We start from the raw sequence: 24,914 nt of genomic DNA, 5'->3' as shown, positions 1-24,914 counted from the left end.
CGTGTTGGCTTTCACTCCTCCACACCTTGAAGCCTGCTCACTGATTCTGACGGAGGGTATATTCTGGCCACAGCCACAGCATAAATGAGAAACATGGGCAAGTTAATGCCTCAGAAACAATTCTCACCGACTATGAATGGGGGTAGGGGATAAATGCCCCCACCTTCTTTGCCCCTCAATATGGGTAACTCTGGATATCTCTAAAAATCCCCCAGCAAGACTGAGTTCCAGCTGACCACAGAGGTAAACTGGCTTGAAGTCACACCTATTATTCACTTCCAGCCCGTGTTGAGTGGACACACCTCCTAAACACATAACTTGCACTCAAATCCTTGTCTCAGTCTCCTTCTGGGGGGGAGCCAATCCAAAGCATTTATCAGCTCTTTCCATGTGCTAACACTGTGTTGTATAAGATAAGGTCTCTGCCCTCAAGGAACAGGCTTGATCGGCTAATTGAAGAGCAAATGTCAAATCCATGTTACTATCTGTAATAAACTTGTGTCTGCCATAGGACCTAAGGGAATCTTGATGTCTGAATTATTCAGTTAACTCAAGAAAGTACAGGACATTCCTTTCATCACCCATTTCACTAGGTTCTCAGTAATTTTTCTCAATTGTAACACTCTTCTCCATTTCCACATCATGGTGAGGACTCTAACCTCCCTACTGCCTGTCATGGATCTGAGACAGAGGGCTTCCAAGCCCTACACCCAGCAGTAAAAATCCTCCCTCCCTCAGCTAGAAGTTCATTCAGAGCCCTCATCAGGAATTTGGGCTGCTATTTAAATGTCCTCTCTCTTCACCCATTGGTCTCCATTTTTCTGCCCACAACAGCCTACATTTTTGCTTCTCCCTGCCTCTCCCTGAAACTGAACTATTTGCCCCATTCTTAATTTTTGCTTATTTCTTTTCCTCAAAAGGACTTTCAAATGCCTCTTCTTCAAGTCATTTCTTAATCTTTTGGGATTCTACTAAAGAATCCTCTCTCATGAAATCTAAGTTAACTGTTCCCAACTCTATTATCCAAACTACTAAAATGCCCCCCAAACTCTAACATGTTAAGAATATGCATTATAACATAATAAAATTAAATTAAATTTTAAAAAGAATGTTTTATATACTAATATAATACTCTCACAAAATTTTTATGAAGTTGTAATTAGATGTATGTAAAAATTCTTTGTAAATGATAAAGCATGGCACTCTCATAAATATGATTCCTTGCTTTCCTCCTACTTGTTTGTTTGTTTTGTGGTGGAAAGGATAATGATCGTGTTCTCTTCTTTTATTTTACCTTTTGGATATTTAATTGAATACTTTCTTAAGTCAGGAGCTAAGTCTATTTCGCTTTTGATTTTCTCTACCTCTGTATACATGCTCAGCATCTCAGAATGTGTGCAAAATGTTAATGATTGATTGGCCATCCTGTTGCTCATGAATACCATTTCTGGTGACTTACTAAGAAATGCACGCCAGATTTTATTTTCTGAAGATGGCTGCATACATAGATACACATAGATACATATGTATATATACATATCACATGCTCTTTTCATGGCATGACTAACATTCTTCCCACTGAAAGGTAATGCTTATTGTCTTCTGATCAACACATTTTAATTGTCTCCTTAAGAGAATGTGGGGAAAGTGATGCTGTAGGATTTCTGAGGCTAAGTCATAAAAGACAATATGACATGGCTTCTGCCCAATAGTCTCTTTGGTTTTCTTTTTCTGTATACATACATTCACCCTGGGAAACCAGCCAGCATCTTGTGAGACAGTCCCAGTTATGGCTTAACCAACAACTAAGATCAACTCCCAGAAAGATAGTTTTAGCCCCTCAGCTTTGAGCTGTCTCAGAGATAAACCAACGCTGCTAAATCCTACCCAAACTGCTGATCTGGGGGCAAAAGGAAGGTTGACATTTTTTTAAGTCACTACATTTTGGGCTCATTTGTTATACAGTCATAGTAACTAGAACAAAGTGCATTGTAGTGAGTCAGTGAGACACATACAGAAAAGGTACCTAATACACAGTTAGAAATGTCAAGCCTAGATCTCATAGGACAGGCCAGACCTAGAGTTCTGTGGGTGATAATTTAGTCCATTAAAGTAGGTGAGATGACCCACAAAGAATAGACATCCATTTTGATGGCATAAAGTCAGAGTCGGGGTTCCACCTGAATTTGAAATTTAACTCAGAGTCTAATCCTCTGCCACATTCAGAGCCATTCCTGGGACCAAGACAAATCACTTCCCTTTTAGAGATGCAGAATGTGTATTAACAAGCGTACGTAGTAAATCCGGAAATCATTGGCCGCTGCGGATCATACAGGAGATCTTCCATCCTAGGACCGCTGTGATCCCTTATCTGGTATCATGAAGTTACCTTGGCTGGGTTGGGTATGACCCAGGAATTCATCTCCAAGTTCTTACACCTCAATTTCATGTGACTCCCCTATGGGTGCTATGATTTAGATGGGCAGGACTGCCAAGATGAAAGCCTCATCCAAGGCCAGATCAAGCAAATCAATCTAGTCATCAACTATATTCCATAAGCATACATCTCATTCATTAAATGGTCAAAGACTTTGGTGGCAACATCAAATACCAAATGGACTAATTTGAGAACTGGAGACCAAAACCATGGCAGAATTTCTACAGGAACCCAGGGAACATTGGCAACAGCAGGCTCGGTTCCTTGAAGAGGACACAGCCTGATGTTTAGGGCTAACATCAAGGAAGTCAGTCAACTGGGCCCACCTTTCCAATTTGACTCATGCTTCTGAAAATACAGTACAGTATGGAACACACGTTCTCAAATAATAGTCATTAAACCAGCAATATCAGTATCACCTGGGAACTTGTTAGAAATGCAAATTCTTGAGCCCCACCCCACATCAACTGAATTAGCAACTCTGAGAATGAGTCCCCTCAATCTGTGGTTTAACGAACCCTCCAGGTGATGCTGATACTTGCTAAAGTTTGAGAACCATTGGCTCACCAAGATTGAACTAGACTCAACATACACCATGGGACCTTAAGTCGGTGAAACACATCTCCTGCCCTTGGTTTCCTCATCAATGAAAAAGGGGATAATAATAAAACCATCCCAGGAGTGGTGACACCAGAGGAGTCACAACAGGAGCATGTTGTGTGGATTGAACAAAACAATGTTTGAAAAGCACCCAGTGTCTCATCTCTCACACTGTGGCCTCACAGTAAATGTCAATTCCTTTTCCTCCCTCCCCTTTCCCCTAAGACTCCCAGATTACAGGTCAGAGAAGTCTTTAATTCCAGGGACATGGCTCTAATTTAAACTAAGGGGTACGGTGCTTTGCACCATGGACTTTTTAAGAAGAAAGGAACTCCGTAACTGGCAGATTAGACCGAGAGACAAGGGGGCGGAAGGTACGGGCACTTTCCAGCATAATGTTGCTGGAAACATCTTTGGCCATACTGAGTCCTTCTAGTTTAAGTTAGTGCCTAACTTTCCCCTGATGTAGTTATCATCAGGACAGACATCTGAGATACCAGAGCCTCCACAGGTCCCATGAACGTTAGCACACCTGCAGATAAGGCCAAATCCCAAACAGTGACCTCTTTTCTTCAACCCTAGGATGGTACTCCTTTTGACTTTCTCATCATTATGTAACTTAACCACATGTCCCTGGCATCCTCAGCACTCACTTGAAGGGCTAATTGGTTTGTTTCCTTGCACTTCTTATGCTCAAAAGAAAGGCATCATGTCCAACATCCCAATGTCCCAACCACAGAACAAGGCATTCTAACCTCACCATTTGTCATGGGGCAAGAAATCAAATGTCACCTCAGTAAATATTAATGGAAATGAATTGACTAAAGAAACCAAAAACCCATGGGACATATGGAATTACACTACACTTTGTGAACAATGGGGTGATAATGGTAATGACCTACGTCTGAGGAGAGTTTTTCAGAGAATTGAAAACATTTTACAATTAAGTGCCATGTTGGTGCTAAATTTATTAGGGGGTAATTGGACACAGCCTTAGCAAAACTCAGACTGGACAGTACCGCCCCTACCCAGTGGGACACTGTTCTTTCCATCACTACCAAATAAGCTTCTTCCAGCATTCTCCATCAACAGAAAAACAGAACAGCTTCCAATCTGAATTCTAGTTAGCCACATCGAGGTTATCTCAAAAACACTACAACTAAACATTTATCTATCTTTCCACAACATAAAGAGATAATCCACATTCTAAGAACTATTTTTTTAGAATAACAATGGATTCAGTGGGAGTGCTATATCATACAGTGAAGTTAAAGCATCCTTTTCAAATATATTCGAATCTCAATGCCAAGGGCACTGAATTCAACTCTGTCTTTGATCCTGAAGAATGCTTATAGGAATCACAAATAAGTGGTTAAAATGTCCATAAGAATGCAAAACATGCAATTTCATTATTGTACGATATGAGAATTATAGAATATCAACACGGTAATGAAACAAAAGAGAAGGTTCCGCATCCCTGACTTAGAACACATTTAACAAGTAAAATCTGGATAAAAACAGAATTACTTATAGAGCTATAAGAAATGAAAGAAATCACTCATGCAACATATTTTGTTTTCATGCATCTAACTGGTTAAATTTGGTAATCTGTATTTGAAAACTAACTGAGAAATACACCTGCAGACTTCCAACTTAACATTGCAACTGGATAATAGCTGTGGACACACCACTATCAGCCTTCCCACAAAAATACCTATGAAGACCCAGAAGATGAAACATCACAGCAGTAAGAAAACTGTGATTTGCAATCAAACTCTTATCAGAATCTTAAGGAAGTTCTACTACTTAAGAAGCAGATCAAACCAGATTGGAAAACCCATTTTGTGACTCACCATGTCTGTGCCTGATTGAAAATATTCCCCTATTGTCCACCAAGATTCAGGAATTCAACATCTGTGTCAATGACAAAATTGGACAGCTGCCTTTCCACCATGGGGTGCTTCTCTTCAAAGCTATCAGTGCGTTGTTTCATACCCTCCACTCCAATCAATGCCTCTCTTTATACCTGTATTCAAAGACAGAATAGTAATATTAATAATAACAGCAGCTAATATTTAAAATTTATTTATAATGCACCATGCTAAGCACTTTACAAACATTATCTCTCTTTAAACTTGCAACACAAAATAATAGCATTATCATTATCTTCATTCTAGGAAAGTAAAGCTCAATGATATGAAGTAATTCAGCAAAGTTCACAAGGGTGGCCAGAGGTAGAACTGGGGTGTATACCCAGATTAGGATGCTCTCAGCAAGGAGCCATGAGATTATACCACAGCCCCTATTAGATATTTTTCAAGAAATACAGAGAAGCTGGAAGTAACACCTAATATCAGAGGAGATAGCATCTTTCCAGATGATGTAATAGAAGGGGGGTGGGAGCAGGGACACGGAGAGCTCTAGGAGCAGTACATACTAGGAGATTTCACGTCTGTACATTCCATCTTTTCAGAATATTAAAACCAGGAAGCATGGAAGGAACTTCCGTCTCAGTCCTGAAGAGTCACCCTGGAAATCAAATCAAGCTCGACCTCTGAGAAAGAGATGTGACCAGCACCAGAGAACAAGGCCAAGAGTAAGTGAAATATCCTTTCTATTGAGGATAAATCAAAAAGAAAAATATTAAAACATAAAGAACAAGGGAAAATTGGATCAAAATATGAAAGAAATCATTACAAAAATTCAGAGGATGAGCAGATTTCTGAAAAATATTTATTACAAAAACTGGAATTAGGAAAAAATGATCTGGGATTAGGATTTAAATAGAGAATGACCTGCACTCCATGGGGCAAAAAGAGAACATCACTACGAGAGAAATAATTGAGGTGAAAAGCCAGCAAAAGGAGACTAAAAGTGACATGGGTCAGATATTAAAGACTTTAGGAAAATTAGAAAAGCAATAATGGAACATAATTGGAGGCAGCAAAGGACATAACTGTCATTGAAGAAAATTGATCAGTAATACAGAGGACAAATTCCAGTACTTCTCCTAGAATCCAGACAAAAATTAAAATGATGGTAGAAAATATTAAAAACATACATAGAGGGGTACCTGGGTGGCACCATCAGTTAAGCATCTGACCCTTGGTTTGGGCTTAGGTCATGATCTCAGGATCATGAGACAGAGACCCACTTCAGGCTCTGTGCTCAGTGGGGAGTCTGCTTGACATTCTCTCTCTCCCTCTCTCTCTGCCTGTTCCCCTGCTCATGCACACACACACACTCTCTCCCTCCCTTTCTCTAAAATAAATATATAATTTCTTAAAAAAAATACATAGAGATCAAACTTAAAAAGTATAGCAATTGTAATAAACACAATGTCCAAAATCAGAGTTAAAGAAAATCTTCCTCCAGAGGAAAAAGAAAAAGAAATAGTAGTGTGTTGTTCAAACAGCTCATCATGTTCCAAGGAAATCATTGGGGTGGGGGAAACCACCAGGGCTGACCCAATCATTCATAAATACTAAGATAAAGTTTTACATATTACATATTTATAGACAGAAAAGAAAATCAGTTTACACACAAAGAAGTGAAAGTCTGACTGGCCTCTTGACTTTTTAATATTAAATGCTAAATGACAATGAATCAATGAGTAACATATTTTGAGGACAAAGTTGTAAACCAAGCATATTATACCCTGCCAAGTCATCTTTCTGAGTAATGGTACAGAAATATAGTCTTAGAGAGGCAAGGGGTCTGGTGATATATCACTTATCTGCCTTTTTAAAAAAAATTTAGAATTCAAATTAGGAACTCAACACAGGGGAAGTCCTAAAAAAAAAAAAAAAAAACTGATGAGCTATCTAGTGGGGTATCCCTTTAAAGACTCTCACCTAACTACCTGTGGAAAGTGGCCTTTCTCTCTGGATGAAGCTTTTCAAAAACGCTTTTATAATGAGTTGTTACTCTCGCAAGTCAGATTTAAAGAAATTATTCTGGAAAAGGAAATTCAGAAATTCAAATAAAAATAAATACCATTATGCAAAACAAAAACAAAATACCCACCCACTTCCATTTAAAAAGATTGGGGGGGCAGATTTTGAGATCATCTTTAATGGATAGAATATTGTTCCTTTTCTTTTTATTTGCCACATTTCCTTTAAGAAGCACATATTATTTAATAAAAAATAAACTATTTAAAAGAGAAAATAGCACATTCAGAATCCATCTCACTTCCTCTAAGAGGATCGATATGTCTGGCTTTGCTTTGCTGGTGTTAAAGCTTTCCAAGTATCTATTTTAAAGAAGTAGGACACTGCTTCTGCTGGTTGTGTTCTCTGCACACGGGTGCACGAGTGAGTTTGATTATGTGACCTCGATAGCCCCTCTTCAAAAACGCAATGGCTCTTCTAACCCAGGAAACTCGACCAAAGCAGGTGGCCAATCCCGTGGTGTATTTCGGAAGCTTGCTTCCCCTGGTTTTTTAAACAACTTTTTTTTTTTCTCATTACAAATGTAGCCATGCTTATCACAGAAAATTTGGAAAACTCTAAGATATACAGGAGAAAATAGAAATTCTCCCATACTCTCATGATTCAGAGTTATGATTTCTTATTTCCAAAACTGTTGGGAAGCAAGTCATTTAAAGGCATGACACCAGTCCCCCAGGGGGTCAGCCACGGTTTCCCTGGCTCCATTTTGGAAACCAGACAAGGGACCGTGCAAGCTGGCGCACGAGGTCTCCTCGTCTGAGCTGACCGCATGCTCCAAGGTCAAATCCAATCTATAAGATAACATCCTTGGAAGCACTTTATAAACTCTCAAAGATTATACAAATGGCACTTGTAATTATTCTCTGGAGCAAATGGGTTGGTATCTTGGTATTGTCATGATTGCACAAAGAGGAACTGGTTTCCAGGGAACGTTTTCTCAATTTTCTGCCGTTGGAGGTGTCACTGCCATTCAGCTTCTCTTTGTGGTAGCAGGCTGCTCCCTGGCATTTCATCTCCCACAAGGATCTGGCAGGGCCTGTGGTTGATCCTGGCAGACACACACCTCGTCTCAGGAAATCGCTGCTCTGTTCACAGCTCGGCACACTGACGTATGGTGCTCAGATCTGTTTTGACCCCAAAAAAGAATACCACTTCAAATGCTTCATTTTAAAGCACACCACCACAGGCAATAAAATTTTCCTCCCAGAAGAATGTAGCACGAGCCCAGCACCCTTACGAGCATATGCATCAATGCATACATGCCTCCTTACCGTTGCACATCATTTGCTCTCGAGAGATGTGAACATTAGAGTAGAGCCTCTCAAGAAAAGGCCAAGGAGAAGTTGTAAGTTGTCAAGGCGCAAGGTTCCAGGGTATACAAAGATTCCTGAGAGCCCCCTCACCTTAGATTTCTATACTGTCTGGGTAAAGCTCTAGCCCATCTTTATTCTGGAAATACTCTCTTCTCTAGGCTTACCTAACGCCATTCCCTCCCCGTTTTCCAGCCGCCTCCCTGGTCATTCCTTCCCGGTCTCCTTGCACACTGCTTCTCCGCTCCACCTTCCAATGTTGGCTTATCTCTCCAGCTTCCAGAGAGCCAGGCTCTCCTCTCATCTGGTGGTTTTACTGCTGTATCCTCAGTGCTGAGAATCGCACGTGGCACTTAGCAGATGCTCACCAAGTATTTGTGAGTGAATACATTGCTGACAAACTCTCTATTTCCTTACCACCACATTTCCACAGGCTTCCAAACAATTTAGTCTCGTGCCCAGAGCCACCCACCATCAGAGTCATGGATCCACCTGCAACTCCAGAGCCAAGGACCCTGTTCCCTTTCTGAGGCTACCTACAGCTGTGAGGTCCATGAATCCCCTGCCTCAAAATCGACTCCCAACAAGGCACCCACCTCTTTCTCATTCTTCCAAACCCTTTTCCACCAAAAGAATTACAGTGTTTTGTCACTAGAATTTTCCCAGCCCTAATCAAAAAAGATCACACCCATCCCAGATACTTTGGCCTTCGGAGAAATTCCCTGAACATTTCTCCTCTATTGGAAAAATGCCAAAACAACTTTCTGCAAGGGGCACCTGGGTGGCTCAGTCAGTTAAACATCTGAATCTTGATTTCGGCTCAGGTCATGATTTCAGAGATCGAGCCCCAACATCTCTCTCCCTTTCCTTCTGACCCTCCCCCCCCACCACCCGAGCACTCATTCTCTCTTAAAAAAAAAAAAAAAAAAAAAAACAAACTTTCTGCAGGTTGGAGTCATGTAAAATTGCATATTTCAGAACCCATTATCAGCTGGGGGCAAACTAGGTCAATTTCCTCAGCCTCAAGTTTCCCCTTTGCAGAAGTGGGGAAAATAATGTAGAAAAGATTAGATACAATAATGCACCAGAAAGGGTCTAGAACAATGCTTGGGATACAAGAAGGATACATTGTCGTCCCAGGGAACCACACAAAACAGGGTGGTGCAGGAGTCCCCACTAGGAAAGGAGACTTTGAACTGGTGGAGAAGGGAGGCCTTCACTGAAGGCTGACAATGACCGTGCAGCCTAGGGGTGAAGGCATAGAGTGGGGAGGACAGAAGCAGGAGGGCGACCAGGCTGGATGAATTAGGTCCTCTGCACCCAGAGCAGTGCTGAGAGAAAACCCCAGATTGCGCTCGGCCAGTTTTCAGAGGGACCATCTGTGAACCTGGGACCACATATGAAAATTCTGCACCCTGATGCCTTGCCAGCCTCGGCCCAGTTCTGGCCCGTCCCAGTGGGCACCAACCTCAGGGAACAACACTGAACACCTAGAGGGTCCCACGTCCTTCATGCCCAGGACACCAATCCCTATGCTGTCAGCATCTGTGTGCTACCGACCAAAACTCACACCGTTAGCAACGGGCAAGGCACTGATGCCACCTTCCTATCCAAACCACTAAAGTGATGCTGGTTTATACCAATTAACATTTTACTACCACTCTGCAGTGCGAGAATCTGTCCTGTATTTCCGATTTCTCAAGAGTGCTAAAAAGAAGGAAATACGCTAACCCAGCAATAATCCACAGATCTAATTGCCTAGGAAATTCACAACAGAATACACCTGGCTTGGGCGTTACACCTGAATGCAGGTAATCAGCCAGATCACAACAGTCTTTAAAATTAATGAATAGTGTCTATCAGCAAGAGAAGAAAACTGGTAGAAAAGCAGAGATCCCAGTAAAGAATGACTTTATTAAGAACCAGTAACCCACAAGTTCTTCTATGGGGATATGAAGTAGAGAAAAAGTTCTTCTATCCCATTTCCTTTGTTTCATGGGGTGTTTATACATATATCTTTAATGAACAAGATTATCCTTAAAAGCCCAAAATATGAGGAATGTGAATATCAGATATGCTTAAATTAGAAGCAATCGTAGGCATTGTTAAGTCTACCACTTTTAGCTTAGGATTGAGGAAACCGAGTCCCAGAAAGACTGTGTTATGTTTCAGCCTGAGGTCTCACAGATGAGCCGTGGTGAGAACCCAGGACTCTCCCACCCTTGTAACTTTCCCCCAATCTGCTTATCATTCCTACATTGTCTGCTGAAGAGTCCTGGCCCATTTTTCCTTATAGACATTCATTATTCTAAATGGAAAACCAGCGCCACTTGCCATAAATAAAAGGCGACATACACAGAAGGAGAATGAAGGTGAAACAATGTTAAATGCTAAATAAAAAGGCTCTGAGATCTCTTCTGTTTAGTGAGTGATACTAGCAAGCAAAATGTCTTCATAGTACAAGAAGTAGTATGAGTAGCAGAAAGAGAATCAAGAAGGCAATGGTTTCCTCAACATGCGACTTGATGCCATTTAAAGTTGTAATTGTGTATCAGCTCCATGTGGTTTCATTCTGGAAAGCCTATGCTACCCTCTAATGCCATCCAGGAGGCTCACCTCCTCCAGGCAACCCACCAGAATCCCACTTGTCTGTGAAATGAGCATTATTTTCTTGGTGGCTACATATTCTGCCCTTTCACTTTATTTTGGAAATTGAAAACTGTTCTTGAATTTTTGATGAGAATTATTAGGAATGTGCTCAGGGAGTTAGGAACACACTAGAAAGGGAAACTCACTAATAGGTTACAAAATAAAAACTGATTCTCTAATTTTAACCACTGAATTAAGATTCAGATTCTTATAAAAGAAACAAATATTTAGGGGCACCTGGGTGGCTCAGTCGGTTAAGCGTCTGCCTTCAGCTCAGGTCATGGTCCCAGGGTCCTGGGATCGAGCCCCGCATCGGGCTCCCTGCTCGGTGGGAAGCCTGCTTCTCCCTCTCCCACTCCCCCTGCTTGTGTTCCCTCTCTCCCTGTGTCTCTCTCTGTCAAATAAATAAATAAAATCTTAAAAAAAAAAAAAAAGAAACATTTAATGACAAATATGCAACACTGTGTCAGGCAAGTCATATGCTTTATCTCACCTAATATCATAGCAATCTTATAAGGCAGGCTCTATCGGCTCTATTTCACACATGAGCAAAGCGAAGCTCAGAGAGGTTAGGTCACTTGCCTCAGGACACAGCTAATGATAGCAGGATTCAAATCCAGATCTTTCATGCCAACTCTGGCTGCACATTATAATCAACTGGGAGTTTTTACAATGATCAGTGTCAGAGCCTAACTCACACCAATTCTTACTAAATTAACCTGACACGGACGTCTGTCATTGTATTTATTTTTAAGCTTCCTAGGTAGTCCCAGTGTGCCGCTAGTATTGAGAAACTCAGGCTTCATCCGCTACCTTTGTTTGCTATTATTTTTTCAGTCATTTGTAAAATCTGGTTTCCTCTATTTCCTTTTCTAATTTCCTAGTGAAATTTCCGCGAGCAGGAGAGACCAAATCTAGAAGAAGCAGGTCGTTGTCCCATGGTGGCGCTGCCCCAGGCTGAGAGCGGGGGGGTCCTGGGTGCCAGCCCTGTTTCTGATCTGATTTGCCTGGGACCTTAGGCAAAGCGCTCGACCTTGGTTTCCTCATCAGCAACGTGACAGGGTTGGACTTGGTGACTGCATCTGAATCTCTATGATGGGGTTCCAAGTGCTCAGAGCCAGCTGCAAGCCCCTGTGGATGCACAACTTCCCTGCCTTTCCAAGCCACTTGCTTTCTTCCTCCCTCTGATCCGTTTCTATTTAATGAGCTTTGGCCCGAGTGTACCCTGCCTGTCTCCCAGTCCCCTTGGCCTGTGCCTAGGTCCCTAGATTATTGTTTACCCTGGGACCAGTTTTTCATTACTGATTTGCTTCTACTCTTTTACCCAACTCCCCCTTCACTGCAGGCTATGCGGACTTTTTAAATATACCCGAGTGTCCTTCCATGGATCTTAATCAAGCACAATCATTTTCTAAAATTCCTCCCAAAGTAGAGGCCAGGGCCCAGTGGTTCAGGGTAGGGACAAACATGTACAGGAAAGAGGCAAGTCATTAAGTTCATTTCAGGAGAAATGTTACTATCAGATTCACCCCAAGATCAGGGAAGTTAAAATTCAAATGTGTGCATATGCATGCAAACACACACATATACACATACACGTATCTCCAAATTTTAAAATACTTTCAAGATCTCTGTTCTGAATCCATTTTCTTCCATAAATTATTTAACACAGAAGAATATTTTTCAGAATATGGATCGTTTCACACTCTCTGGAATTCTTTTACCTATTTCTGCTTGTGCATTTTGTTAGTTTGTTTCTTAAACATACAGGCCTCAAGATACATCACCAGGAAGCAATTTAGAGAAAGTCAACACACAGGTTAATACTTGCCCCCGTGCTATGTTGTACCTAAATCGGAGCGCGTATGTAACGCGCAGAGTTCCAAAAGCCTGAGCCAATTCCAAGGGCCGGCGTGAGCCGTGGGTCCCGCCCCACCGACGGGCTCTCATGGCGCGCGCACACTTGTCTGGGCCCAGACTGCTTTCGTCATTAGCCCCAAATCCTCCTTAATTGCAAAAGGCCTTGGAAAATGTGTAACGTTAAATCTGAGTCTGATTATTCCCCAATGACACTCAGAATTTTTCGGGGCATGACAGACTCCATGAAGCATTTGAACCGCTCCATGTCCCACAGGAAGAAAGAACGATTTCCAGGCTGCACCAGGCCGGAGCATGGGGAGCATCCGACAGCTCTTCTGAAGGAAACAATTCTGTTGATTGGAACAGTATTTTGCAAACGACTATTTAGTTTTCATGGGTTGCAGCTTTTTAAAATCTCCTAACATCAGTTTTACATTTATCCTTGTTGTTGTTGCTTTTTTTGAGTGGAACTAATAATCAAGGCTTTGAGGGCAAGTTTATTGTTCTGGATACAACTCTTCCTTATCCAACTCCACACAGCTACCTTCCCACTATTAGGTGGGAAGAAAAGTTCTCAGTTCCCTTCATTATTCGTCCTTTGTCAGAAAACCACTGGTGTGTTTTTGATTTCCAGAGAGAAAGAAGAGTGTGTTTATGAGTTCGCCTTTATTTTTAGACTGCGTTCTCCGATTCTTCTCTAACAGTGTATATTGTTACAGCAATCTCAAGTTCTAATTTATTTATTGTTAAAATGCTAATTATGCATTTGCCTTGTTTTTATTGAAACTAAATAAGTACAAAGTTAACTAAGAACATTTCCGAATACCCTATTTATGTAAAATCCCGAGTTCAAATATCAAATCAAGTCATGACAGACAGGGGGGCAGAAGCCCCACTGGGATTTCAAAACCAGGGAGTCACTTTTGGATAAAGGTCTTTAGTCATTTGAAGGGTGAGGCCCCTAACTTATTCCAGTGGCTACTTTTAATTTTAAAAAGCATATGGGCCGCAGGGAGGGTATGAGCCCCTCAATTATATTCCACCTTCATAGGGACAACAGCAAACAGTGCCATCAGAGAAAACACAGGAAGTCTCCAGTCTTCTCAGTGAGCATGATGCGAGTGGCCCCTAAAAACCCTCTAGGACCCATGCCACCAGCTGTCCACTACCAAAAGGTCACCATTACATCAGAATGTTGGAACTGAATGGAACTTGGAGACCATGATTCCCATCTTACACTTGAGGAAACTGAGGCACAGAATGGAACTTAGTCTGAAACACTTAGCAAGTTAATGACATGGCCATTAGTCCCCAAACCTGGCCTCTTGCCCCTCAGAGCAGTGCTTTCCACAAAGTGAGTCCAAAGCCTCATGGACCTGTAACCCAGAGAGCCCTCCATTCGGTTCCTTTAGGCTCTGACCCCGTAAAGGAGACTTCCACTTTAACACATGCAGAGCTCCGTGCTGTTTTGCCCTTATTATCTCATTGAATTCTCATAGCAACACTGTGAGTAGGGATTACTGCAGATAATTCAACTGCAAGGCAGAAAGTTAAGTTGCCCAAGGTCATACAGCTAGTAAGCACCAAAACCAAAATTCGGTCTTGGGTGCTCTGTCTCCATAGCTCATGGTCCAACCCACTCCTTAGTCTGCCTCTTTATAACTGCTTCTCTCGTCTTTTCAATGCCAAACACCATCACATCCCACAGTCTGCATATACACTGCCCATGACCTTCTTCCCTGACCACAGAATTCTGACAATGAACTCAGGTAGCAAGCAGATATCACTAGATCTCAGGAAAGGTGGGTCTCTCCCCAGCACCACGAAGTAAGTACTAATTGATCCAACAACTCACGGTGATCTCATTCCCCTGCCCCCATGACTGTGTAGGGTGGTTGTATGATACCGTTCTGAACAATGAGAAGCAAATGGGAGATTTCTCAAGTCTCTCCTTACTGTCTAAAAAGACAGAACTTCTGTGGATAAGACCCTTAGCCTCTGGCCTTCAGTTTCTGCTTAGGATGCTGGCATGAGCACGTGATGCCAGGAGATGTGGCAGCCACATTGCAAAGATGAGGTGACAACCATGAGGGCAAAAAACAAATATACTGAGGATAGAGGAACAAGACTTGGGAAAATCCTGGCCCATGGATGTTTGAAGACATTGCTGAGCCATTGTACCAACCTAAGAGTACCTACCTCCATATTCCTCATTGTTTCAAAAACTTCCATGTCTATTGCCTAGGCCACCATTAATCAGATTGTCTGTTCCTGATGGCTAAAATTAACAAGTCAGGAAATGACAGATGTTGGCGGGGATGCGGAGAAAGGGGAACCCTCCTACACTGTTGGTGGGAATGCAAGCTGGTGCAACCACTCTGGAAAACAGTATGGAGGTTCCTCAAAAAGTTGAAAATGGGGCGCCTGGGTGGCTCAGTTGGTTAAGCGACTGCCTTCGGCTCAGGTCATGATCCTGGAGTCCCGGGATCAAGTCCCACACTGGGCTCCCTGCTCAGCAGGGAGTCTGCTTCTCCCTCTGACCCTCCTCCCTCTCGTGCTCTCTCTCATTCTCTCTCTCGCAAATAAAAAAAAAATTAAAAAAAAAAAAAAAGTTGAAAATAGAGCTACCATACAATCCAGCAATTGCACTCCTGGGTATTTACCCCAAAGATACAAATGTAGGGATCCGAAGGGGTATGTGCACCCTGATGTTTATAGCAGCAATGTCCACAATAGCCAAACTGTGGAAAGAGCCAAGATATCCATCAACAGATGAATGGATAAAGAAGATGTGGTATATATACACAATGGAATATTATGCAGCCATCAAAAGGAATGAGATCTTGCCATTTGCAACGACGTGGATGGAACTGGAGGGTGTTATGCTGAGCAAAATAAGTCAATCAGAGAAAGACCTGTATCATATGACCTCACTGATATGAGGAATTCTTAATCTCAGGAAACAAACTGAGGGTTGCTGGAGTGGGGGGTGGGGTGGGAGGGATGGGGTGACTGGGTGATAGACACTGGGGAGGGTATGTGCTATGGTGAGCGCTGTGAATTGTGCAAGACTGTTGAATCACAGATCTGTACCTCTGAAACAAATAATGCAATATATGTTAAGAAAAAAAAAAGATAGCAGGAGGGGAAGAATGAAGGGGAGAAATCGGAGGGGGAGACGAACCATGAGAGACGATGGACTCTGTAAAACAAACTGAGGGTTCTAGAGGGGAAGGGGTGGGAGGATGGGTTAGCCTGGTGATGGGTATTAAAGAGGGCACGTTCTGCATGGAGCACTGGGTGTTATGCACAATGAATCATGGAACACTACATCAAAAACTAATGATGTAATGTATGGTGATTAACATAACAATTAAAAAAAAAAAAGAGTGTCTGTTCCTGGAAGCCAGAAACATTCCTAACTAATAAGAGCTGTTAGCTCAGAGATGTGTGGTTTGAGTGTGTGTTCATTTGAAGTATGGGCTTCTGAGCCAGCAAAGCCAACAAAGAGAATAAATTCTCACTCTTTGAGGGCATATATCCCACATATGTGTAGCCCTATTTTAAAATTTATTTTATATCCACCATGGGTTGGTAAGTCACAAGATTATTAAGCACTCAATAGCAAGTTGATAAGGATTGAAACAGAACCCAAGTCTTAGCCCTTCAAGTCAGTCTGAACCATATACACCATAAACACTTCAATCTACAGATTGTCCACAGAAAGATTTTTTTTAAAGGGGACAATGCCTGAGAATATCTACAGAGGGCCCATCCTTGTAATGTTTCCCCTGCAAATCTACAATTCTTTTCTTTCAACCTCCTGAGAAGCATATTCTAGAATTGGTTTTAAATACATTCATGGGGGGCGCCTGGGTGGCTCAGTCAGTTAAGTGTCTGCCTTCAGCTCAGGTCATGATCCCAGGGTCCTGGCATCGAGTCCCACATTGGGCTCCTTGCTCATTGAAGAGCCTGCTTCTCCCTCTGCCTGCCTCTCCCCCTACTTATGCAATGCACTCTCTCTCTCTCTCTTTCTGACAAATAAATAAAATCTTAAAAAAAAAATAAATACATTCATGGTAGGCACAAATTAACATTTGCTGTTTGATTCCCCTCTTTTAAAACAATACTACAAAAGAAAACACTATACTACAGTACTTTATCACATAGAAACTTCTGTTCAATCAACAAACATTGATGTGTGCAGAGCATGGTGCTGAGAACTTAGGAAAGAGGACTCATGTGTGAAGAGGTTGGGCTGTGAGGTTTGTTCTTTTTCAGTGACAACACAAATAGAGGGGATCTTTGCATGAAGAAGTCACGGTATCCTCTTGTTCTTACCCAGGAATTCCATCCCCGGCCCCGGGAAGGGAAACCTGAACTGTTGATGCCCTGTTTTCTCTGCCGTCTTGTCAGGAAAAGAATCAGTATGAGCAAAGCATCGAGCTCAAATACCGTGAGACAACAGCATCACTTTCCTTGAGCTCGTTACTCTTCCATATGGACTTAAAAAATAAGAAAGGATAGAATCTCCTTCCTTGTTATCTGGATCTTTTGTAGTCAGCAGGTCCTTTGGGAGAAAGTTAGCTAAGTAAATGAGACAGCTCGCTTTGTACAATCCACTAGGAAGAGACTCACTGAAAACACTGACCTTCTTGAGGGCACAGGATATATTTCTTATTCATTTTTGCATTGCACTTTGCATCCCCAAGCACCTAGGATAGTACCCAACACAAAGCACACGCCCAAAAGATGTGTGTATGTACGAAGTAAATGAGTAAACAGTGTTTATTATAATTATTGGGGGTTTTATTCCTATTTTTATTGTATTCTTCATCATCATCAGTATTATAAACAGGAAGATCTAACTTTGCACCTTTCATTTGGGATACTGTAAATCAAGAAACTTGGTCTCTAACCAAATGTGGTATTCTGGTCTAATTTTCAAGGTCTGCGCTACAAAAGCCTCACAAACTGTAGAGCTGTGTTTAAATGAAATCTTATTTTAAACTTGCATTTTAAAAACCCTGGAATGAAAAATCTAAGTTAGGAGCTCAACCTTGTCATGGAGAGAATTATTAGCGCCCTTTTTAATATACTCCAAAAGGAGAGCATGGGCTTGAAGACACAGCACCCAGTGTTGGGTCCTCCTCAGAGATCCCCGTCGAACAATCCCTAGGATGAAAGCACCTGATTTTCTGATCAGGCATTGTATTTGTCAGAAACGATGATTGGGGGAGCACTGACAGCAATTTTATCACATCTAACATTTGTTCATTTCACACTTCGGGCTCTCTCTCGATCGCAGGATTCGTTCCATTGGCATTTGTCATAGCTCGGCTATCTTCTTTCACCACTCTGTAGATGGTGGCTTTTTTAGGCGACTTTTTCTGAGCTGAGGATTTTTTTTTTTCTAGGATGCCAATCCAATCTGGTATTTCAAAATGCCAACACCATTGGCCCTGCTGGAAACCGATTAAACAATTTCTATGCCTAACAGCTCTTTTCAAGTTGCTGAGTTTTTGATTTTCATTTCTTAAGGCTAAATTTTCACACACACAAAAATTGCCCACTCTTTGCATGCAAATGAAGCAGTTTAGAAATGGAAATTCAAGCACAGTGAGCCCTGCATTAATTTACAAATCCATGGCATATTTAAAATATTTTTTCAAATTGCTTCACACGTTTTGGGTGTGTGACACATCGCCATTTAACTTAGTCAAAGTTATTTTGCTGATAAACTTTAGATAACTCTAAAGAAGGCATCTTTGAGAGAACTTTATTATCTATTCCGTTATATATATATATATTTTCATTAAAATAAAATGGGATCAAATTGGGTGAACCAGAACTCTCTGTAGAGGCAGGACTTCCTCGCCCAGGTGTGTCTTTTTAGCCTGGAGTGACTGGAAGGGTAGCGTGAAATGAATGTCCTTGGGAGTAGAAGTCCATGAAGGTGCGAGTGTGTATGTCAGTAACACTTTACATTTCAACTGTTTGATTTCTGGATCCTGTAAGAAGAGAACCCAAATGTATCTTCACACCTTTGTAAAGATAAAAATAGGCAACACCACTAGTCTTCAGCAAAGTGTATCCTAGCTTTCTGGTGTATATTTGCAAAAGAATGTACATTTGGCTCAAATAGAGCTATTGAAGGGAAAGACTTTTTTTTTTTAATCTTTTTATTTTCTTATAATACTCAATGCCAGCATATTTTAGAGTCAATGTTCCTGAGATTTTTGAATTTAAAGGAGGTCTTCTATTTATCAACGTATACCGATTCATATTCCAGTCAGACTTGACAACTATAGTGTGCCCTACCAGACAAGAATTATGAAGTCACAGAAAACAAAACAGTGGTATCGGTGCGTAGACAGAAAAATAGTCTCCTGGCCTGAATAGAGAGACCTGAGAAGGGCACCTGTCTATGGAAGAAGTGACAGTACAAATAAGTGGAAAAGGAGCAACTCTTAAGTAATGGTGCTGGGACAATACATTAGTAATTTTTAAAAAATGTTTTTTAAAGATAAAGAAGAAGAAAAAGAAGAAAGAAAAGAAAGCAGATCTACTCCTCACGCCGTTCACTAAAATCAATTCCAGATAGATCCCTGACATATGGAAGGGAAAATTTTACAACTTTTAGAAAGACAAAGAAAAACATTTTTGACCTCAAGATAGGAAAGATTATTAAACAATTCAGAAAAAGAACAAACTATAAGGAAAAAATATTTAGTGATTGATTCAACCACATTAACTTCCATTCGTCAGAAGATACCAAAACGAGAGTAGAAGGAAGAAGAAAAAGAAGAGAAGAAAGAAAAAACAAGATGCAAACTGCAAGAAGTTATCTACAATACCTATAATTAACAAAGCATTAATATCCAGAAAATAAAGAACTTTTATGTCAATAGGAAAAAGACAAACAACCCAGAAAGGGACAAATAGTCCACAGGTATTAAGAGATGAAGAGGCACTTCATAGATGAGAAAAATGAATTTCCATTACATACAGGGAAATGTTCGTTAACAATCAGGAAAATATATAATGAAACCACAATGAGATCCCATTCATTCCCACCTGGTGGCTAAAATTTTCAAGTCTAACAATATCAAGAATTAGTAAGATGTGGAACAGATCTATGGAATACCAGATCTCCCCCATACACTGTTGTTGGGAGTAAGCTGCCACTTTGTTCCTCCCACTTTGGAATACTATTTAGCATCACATAGTACGATTAAACATGTGTACGCCCCACAACTCAGCAACTTCGCTCGCAGATGCAGAGCCGAGAGAAACTCATGCACATGTTTACCAGGTGACATCTACGAGAATCCTTATAGTATCATTGTTCTTCAAAGCAAAACAACCCAAACATCCGCAAACAGGAGAATATATGAATAAGTTATGACAGAGTCGTACAACGGAATGCAATATGGCTACATATGAACATGATTGAATCTAAAATGTATAATGTTGAGCAATAATAAAGCAAATTTTAAAAAACTACATGCGATATAATTTTATTTCCCTAAATTTCCAAAACAGGCAAAATGAAATCATATATTGTTTAGGAATACCAATACATAAAGAAAAGCAAGAAGGTGATTCACAGAAAATCCAGGCTGGTCAATATCTCTGGAGCGAAGAAGGGGTCAATACCATCTGGAGATATCATGCACATGGCTTCAAAAGACCAGTACCATTTTTCTTTTGACTGGATTTATTTTGCTATTATTCTTGAAATTATACAATAGATGTTAAACACACTCTCTTGTACTTATTATGTATGTAACATTCTTAAAAAGGTTTTTAAGGAACTTTGATGTGCGAGGGCCAAATCAACAGTACAAACACAAAGTACCTCCTCCCTTCACACTCTATCCCAGTTTGTCTTAAATAGTTATTTCCAAAGCTGTTCTCCATAAGTCATGTGGCTTCCTCCTCGCTACACAGCTGGAAGGAGAACAGAGCTGGGGACAGCGGCATCCAGAGAGCAGGGAGATCCCCATGCGCACACACGTGCTTCTCACTGGGACTGACGCATTATTGTTCTTGCTACTGTCATCGATTTTGCTCGTCTTTCTGCCATGTCGTAGGTTGAAAAACAGAAACGTTTGATGGTTCGTTGACTTGATTCACCAGCCGCATTTTAATAACTGCTACAGTGGCTGACATTTGAAACAAGTGTCCACAAAGAATCTTGTCCTGAAGTCTCAATTGAGCACTTGGGGGAAACAGGTATTAAAGGAAGTTTTTGCCAAAGAAGGATTTTTACCTGGTGTGTTTTTGTTTAGTCTATGCTTGTTAGACCCCAAATTTCCTTATGTTCCAAGAAAATGATGAATATGTATTCCCTCAAATCATAAATGCACTCTTTGTTGCTATTTTAACATCTCTGAAATCAGAATGCATTTACAATCTAAGACATGACATAGTTTGACAGTAGTTCCTTCTTTCTGAGAATGCAAAATAATGGATTGTCTTTACATGGGTGGTTTCTTAGATTCTCTGGCATATAACATCCAGTTCCAACAGGGATTCCCGTCAGACAAGGGAGAAAAGCAGAGGTCCCAGAACAGAGAGATCAAAAGCTGCCACACTCCCTAGAGACTGGAAGTGACTGTCTGGAAAAACCCACACCTGCGAACCACTCATGTTCCCTCTTTAACTAGCTCGCCCCAACCTGGCTTACCAGTTTCATTTCAGTAACTTGGTCACCAATGTATAGAACTAAATTGAGGATTGACCAAATGATGTGAAGATATTTTTTTATATAAGGTTTCTAAAAAGAGTTATTTGTTTCTACAGATCCTTTGAGTGCTTATGAATTATTTGATAGGTTACAGTTTAGAAATTATATGCTGTGTTGGTGGGGTTGGATACCAGTTTTCCTTGGGATATCAAGGTAAGATGCTCTTCTGTGTTCCGCAGGAATCACCTAAACCATGGGAGTGGCTTCAACAGCTCTCCGTTTGCTCATGGCAAAGCCTCCCTAGACCAGGACTTTCTAGAAGTGGGGCCGTGCTTATTTGTGTCTGATGTGTTATGATGTGGATGTGATATATGATGTAGACCCAAGCGCCACACCACCTACCCATGGCACTTAATAAGTACAGACTCTTCAGAGTTTAAATGGATTCAATCTAGGCAGATAGGAAGAGCAGAAATCCATCAGCACATGTTTGGCTTGTTTTGAGAAAACAAGGACGTTCCTCTGACCTAGCATGGTCCACATTGATGTGGTCCAACCTGTTCACGCTCACAGTCTAGGTAGCTCGTATCCCATATCCCTGAGGAAAATCAAGATCGAGATTTTATGGCTTCCCTTAGAGTAAAGCAAACTTAAGCAGAGAAAGAATTAAGGTAGGTAAAAACATCAGCAGCCTGAGTAGCTCTTTGCCACCTGGCCATTGTAACGTCCTCAGACTCCTTGACGATGTCAAGCTTTCTTTCCACTCCACGGAATAGAGTGCTGGAATCCGATACTAGGTGTTACTTTGCCTCCAGTGCCCTGATATGTGACAGTTTCCTGCATGGGACTTTTATTCTTATTTGGCATTTGAACTTTTAAATGACTCAGTGATTAATGCTTCGATGCTGCACGTGATAATTGCCTTGGCAGAAAAGGATGTCTTTGTTCTTGCCCACTCACCTTTTGTATGGAGTTTCCCACTCCTGTTCCTCTATTTATGACTTGTTGACGTTCCTCTATATTTAGCAAGTGTTTTGCTAATATCCAAGGAGTCATCAAAGGTGCAGCTGCTCTGTCTCTACAGGAAACCCCCGCTTTAAGGGGCTAGCTCTACTCTATGAGGATCTGCTCCGGAACATTCCTCTGCATGAAGATGAGAAATGCACTTCTTGATTTTTAAATTAGCTGGCTTATGCTTCTATCTTTCCCCCCATTTTTGGAGCTCAGTGAACTCATATGTTATTCTTGGTTGGTTGTCAAACCAGCGAGGATGTTTTTCTGATAGTCTTTATGTGGAGTTATATTTGGCTGTTTTTTCCTCTCTTTTCAGAGACTCCTTTCTTCACTGTGTGGACACGTGATGTTGTTTTTGTGTTTTCAGTGTCCCAAGCTAGGAAACTTGTGATAGTCCTTTCCTGTTCCTTCTTGAGTCACTGGTTTGTGTCACAAATGCTTGGCTCACTTCCTCCAAGTCCTGAGGAAGGGGGTCCTCCAAAAACAACCCCCATCGCTGCTTCTCTTTGTGTCCATGAGGAAGCACGGGCCATGACGAGGCTCATCCTTTTTCAATGCCATCCCAGTCGTGTTAATTAACAGCGTACTCAGAATAGGCCATTTTAAAGGGATCTCGCTGTAAGACAATGCCCCTCCAGAGTTCTCACAATACTCCGAGCTGCCTCTGTGCAGGAAAAGGGAACACTCAAAGATGACTCCGCATAAGGCCTTGTGGGTCTCTCCAACAACCCATTTCTATTCATCCTTAGAAACAGAAAATACGTATTCCCCATTGGTCCCGGCTTCCAAAAATCAGGAGGAAAAATCACCCTTTTCATACGCACCTTAAATAAAGAGAATTTCAGAATAGATTTCACAGGTTCTTTTGAAACAGATAGGAATCCACCAGAGGAGGAAAACTCAACACAAGAAACTGGAACGGATGGAGGAAGGGGGGCATTCAAAGGGGAACATTCTGCTTTAATTCTTGCCCCTTCCATTCGGCATCCATCTGTTCTTGGGGCCACATCAGGGGAGGGATGGGAACGAGGAAGCCTGCCGCATGTGCTAGAACACACGTTATGGGAGACAGTGTGGTGCAGGGATTCGGAGCTCAGGCTCAGGAGCCAGGTTTGAAGCCTGCCTTTACCACTTACTTCTGAGCTGTGAGCCCTTAGCCAGTTATTCCAATCCTTCAGGGCCTCAGCTTCCTCATCTAAAATGGGGGGAAATGGGGATCCTAATAGTACCACCCCCATGGCATTAGGAGTAAATAGGTTGATATTAAACAGCGTCTGCACAGAATAACTACTATATAAGCATCTGGTAAGCCAAAAATTAACTTAAACAAATTAAATGAATAAAGCCATCCGATCCTCACAATCCTCCGAGCTAGATATTTGTCACAAACACTATTGGTTGCTGGCTCAAAAGCCACTCCTCCTCTCCCTTCCTGCGGGCAGGGCTCTCCTCCACTTGATGGGGCCTGCAAATGCCCTATGCGGGCTTTCCCAGCATTCCTTGCAGCTGAGCCAAGAACATGGAACCCAACCGTGGCCATTGGAAACTGAGGAAATTTTTGCTGGTGTCTTCTGGAAAGGGTTTCCTGCCTTTAAACAACAAGAAGCCCCCTCCCCCATGCTGCCTGTCTGCTGACATCCTTCTATGGCCATCATCTTGTGACCACAACGAATAAACCAAGAAAAGCCGATCTAGTTTCACTGAACCAATTCCAGAACCACCTTTGCCCAGGCTTCTTGTCAAACATGATGTTGAGATAATATATGTCCTTCCTCTGGAAAGCCACTGTCAGTCAGTTGTTTGTGGCCAAACGCATCCCAGGTAACACGATGTTATTTTATACAAGGAAACAGAGTTCAAAAGGCTGAATAATGTTGCTAGCCAGACAGGCGGGGGAATGAGAATCCAAACCCCATCTAGCTCTAGCGCTTGCGCTCTTACTGCGGCATCAGGAGGCTGCCCCAACTGACAGGCTCGGCAGCTGCACCTGCATTCAGGAATGACTCGGGAGCAGAGCAGGAAATAACAAATGCCTTACAATGCATTATTCCTTTGTTTGCAAGACACTCTCACATCTAGAAATGCAGAACTGGAAGGGAGCTCAGAGACCATCCCATCTAGATGACAAAACTGAGATGAACGAAGTCACACACCTGGTTAGTGACAAAGTCAGATGAGAACTGAGGTCAGGACCCCATTTTACAGATAGAGAAACCAAGGTACAGAGAAGGTTATGTATCTTGTCCAAGGACACAGACTAGTAAGTGATAAAGCTGGCATATAAAAAATTAAGCCCCATCTGGCTCCAAATTCCTCAATCACTACAATGTATATATACTCTATGGTGGTCTGCTTCTGTATTTGGGGCCTGGCTTAGAGAGATGGGCTCTCATAATTTG

General features: G+C 41.6%; 1 long non-coding RNA gene across 1 annotated transcript in view; it reads right to left on the bottom strand.

Annotated features, from left to right (window-relative positions):
- LOC118529047 (uncharacterized) overlaps window positions 1-24,914 on the bottom strand; it is a 76,500-nt gene that overhangs the window by 32,297 nt on the left and 19,289 nt on the right. Inside the window, exon 2 of the long non-coding RNA XR_004913923.2 lies at window positions 4,891-5,063. This is a non-coding gene — a long non-coding RNA (uncharacterized LOC118529047). The remainder of the gene's footprint in view (window positions 1-4,890; window positions 5,064-24,914) is intronic.

This window comes from Halichoerus grypus, chromosome 13 (assembly GCF_964656455.1).
Source record: "Halichoerus grypus chromosome 13, mHalGry1.hap1.1, whole genome shotgun sequence".
NCBI lineage: Eukaryota > Metazoa > Chordata > Mammalia > Carnivora > Phocidae > Halichoerus > Halichoerus grypus.
The sequence above is the reverse complement of the archived record's forward strand: the minus strand, read 5'-3'. Positions and strand labels throughout refer to the sequence as shown.